This window comes from Lipotes vexillifer, unplaced genomic scaffold, assembly GCF_000442215.2.
Source record: "Lipotes vexillifer unplaced genomic scaffold, Lipotes_vexillifer_v1.1 scaffold1321, whole genome shotgun sequence".
In the NCBI taxonomy this organism is placed as follows: domain Eukaryota; kingdom Metazoa; phylum Chordata; class Mammalia; order Artiodactyla; family Lipotidae; genus Lipotes; species Lipotes vexillifer.
In genome coordinates this window covers 206,409-209,399 of record NW_006785943.1, presented here as the reverse complement: position 1 = coordinate 209,399, position 2,991 = coordinate 206,409, and positions in this window count along the sequence as shown.

Genomic DNA, 2,991 nt, shown 5'->3' with positions numbered 1-2,991 from the left:
TGGTTCAGCAGGGTCGCCCACCGTGAACTGCTTTCCGTGGGGGTCTGAGCGAGTGCGGCCTCCCGGGGTCTCTTCCACACGCACTCCACGTGTCGCGATGATGAGATGCTAGCAAGAGCCCATTCGAACTTAGCCTGAGATACATGGATTTTTCCCACCCTTCAAGTGAGATGAATTTTAGCCCCAGATGAGTCAGGCTGCCTGCTGGCTGGAACGCCAGGCAGAGTGCTTGGGGCTGCCGGGCGGGAGTTCCCTCCAGGTGCCCTGAGGCAGAAGAGCAGTGGCCTGTCTCCCGACCAGGCCCACTTCAGAAGGACCGCAACCTGCCATTAGACGAGAACTACTTTGGGAACGAAGACACACTCATCTGCCGAAAATAGCCAACGCCTGCATATTTCTGTTTTAAGGCAATGTCACCCTTCCATCTATCAGACGGAACAGCCCTGGGTCACTTAGAGGAAACATTAAATTAAGTGCTCTCTTTGGAAACAGCAAACGCCCGCTCTCCCTCCCCCACCCCCACCCCCACCCCGCCTCTAAAACAAACCACTCTTCTTTTATTCCACGATGACTGGGTTTAGAGTCTTTTTGCCAACCCTTCCTATACGCAGAGAGCAGGGGGGTCAGAAACCCTTCTTGCTCCGCGATGCTGCGGGCAGGTCACAAGAAGCCTGGCCCCTCGGGGCACGTGGCTTCTCCCGGCCTTCAGGGACCCGTGCGTGGCGAGCACACCAAAGGACTTTGGAATAAAATTCCTGAACCTGGAATGTGAGTTCCTGAGACATCAAGTGTATTCGGAGTGTGGCTTTCTCTGCCCCACCCAGAAGCAACTTTGGGAGGGACCTCCGAGGGCCCTTCCGGGCCTCACTTTGGAACCGGGCATGAAGAGCTCTCACCCCAGGTGCTCAGGGCGCGGCTCCGAACAGGTGGCCAGCACGTCCCGTTCTCCCTCCTGGACCAAATGCGAGCAGGGCTGTCACACAGCCCAAAGAGAGCCAGGGTGGGGCTGCCCCCTCACCCCACCGCCATTCCCGCCTGGTTCCCACCCATAGCAAGAGCAATGCTCCCGCCCAGCTGGGGAGCTACCATGCTACCCAGAAGCCACCGCCACACCACTGGCTGATCCCAGCTGACACACAGCAGAGTTAGAGATGGCAACCAGAGCGCGGCAGACAGCAGACTGCCTGCCCCTGGCTGCTAGGGACAGAGGGTGCCCATCTGCTCTGGAGCCGCCCAGGGGCTACGAGCACCAGCTGGGCCTGGGTCTCCGGGGTTCCTCTGTGCTGCATCCGTCGCCGTGACTGGCTCGGGGTGGAAGCAGAATGACCACAACCAAGGCACTCTGGGCTCAGGGAAGCCCCTCTACGGCCCTCTGAGGTCCCAAGTATCACCCCTCCTCATCGAAATGAACAGAGGTCTCTGCAAGATACCCCAAGTCCTTCCCAAACCCACACTCCCTGCCCCAACACACACACACACACTCACACACACTGTCCTGGGGACTTGTATTTACAGGCCCCGACTCCCTGGAGGAAGGGAAGGGAGGTGACTGGGCAGGTGGTGGCTTCAGCTCTCCACTGAGGAGTGCGCTGGAGCCCGGCCTGACCCACCTGCCCAGGTCAGAGCTCCGGGAGAGACGTCCCCGGCTCTCTGCCCACCCCCGTCAGCATGGGAAGGCTGGCGGTGGGGGCCCTGCACCCTAGTGCCCCACAGGCCGGGGCCTCCCAGGTAGGAGGGAAAAAAGGAGGAGGGGAAGGGAGGAGTCCAGGGGACACAGGGCTCATGGAGAAGCTGAGGGTTCGCTAATTCTGAGCTGGGGACACGGTGGGTCTGAAAAAAGCGTTTCCCACAACTTCCATCCGGTGCTCCCCAGGGAGGAAAGAGAATGCACGTTCTCCGACTGCATTTCCCATGACATCCGCCTCGCCACCCCACAACGTTCCAAGTCACAATGTTCCGGTCTCTTGCTACGGAACAGTCTCTGTGAAGTGCCGAGTGCGGCCACAGCAAGCCACACACACACACAGCGTCTGGCCGGGTGGCCCCGCTTTACCCATCGTGTCAAACAAAGGCATCCCAAGAGCAGGGCCGGTCGGGGACAACGTGGGAACTGGACGCACCAATGACACCTTTGGACACCCTTGTAGGAGGCCAGTCAGAGAACGTGGTGTAATAGTGGAAGGTCCTGGGGCCTTCTGCGGGGCCACAGCAGCGGGCGGGGGCCCTGGCCATGTGGACATCAGATGGTGCGGCCGGCTGCCCAACACGGGTTTGCATCTCTGCTTCTGGCGCTCCGAGGGGGACCTGGGCAGCGTCCCGGAGGCGAGGACCCCTACAGTCTCCCTGGGGAGTGCTCCCCTTACCCATCACGGCTTAAGGTGTCCCTCTGAGCCGTCTGCATTCTGAGCCCACTGCCAGCTGGGGCGAGGCTGAAGCTTGGCAGGGGGCAGGAAGAGGGAGCCGCGGGCCCTGCTTAGGGGTCTGCCATGAAAGCACAAGGTCGGCGACCACGGCTCCAAACTAACCGACCAGCCTATCCGCCGCCTGCGCTGAGCTTCACCTGCACTGCCTTGCCCCGAATGTGTGCCCAAACCTAAAAGGAAATTCCAGAGTGCAAATCTATGTACAGAGTAAGGCGGCAGGAAGGGGGTGTCCTCACTGACCTCGTGGAACATGTCCATCCCTGAGAAAGGGGGGGTTCAACACCGCTGAATCACCTTCGTGGGTATGTCTCTTGTGCAATCGTGGATGGTGTTTTTTGGAATTTTTTCGTTGTTTTTTTACAAATTTGACACCTGAGGTGAAGAAAATCGGTTTTTTTTGTTGTCACGGACTTCATAAAGTTATCTCTCTTCTGATTACAAAAGGAAACGACACGGAATCACACGGGAGGAGGTGAGAGCATCTGCTCATGGCTATGGTAAGGAGGAGGGGCCGCGGGGCTGGGCGTGGCCTAGGGTGGGCGTGGTAAGGAAGGGCGTGGCTTGTCGC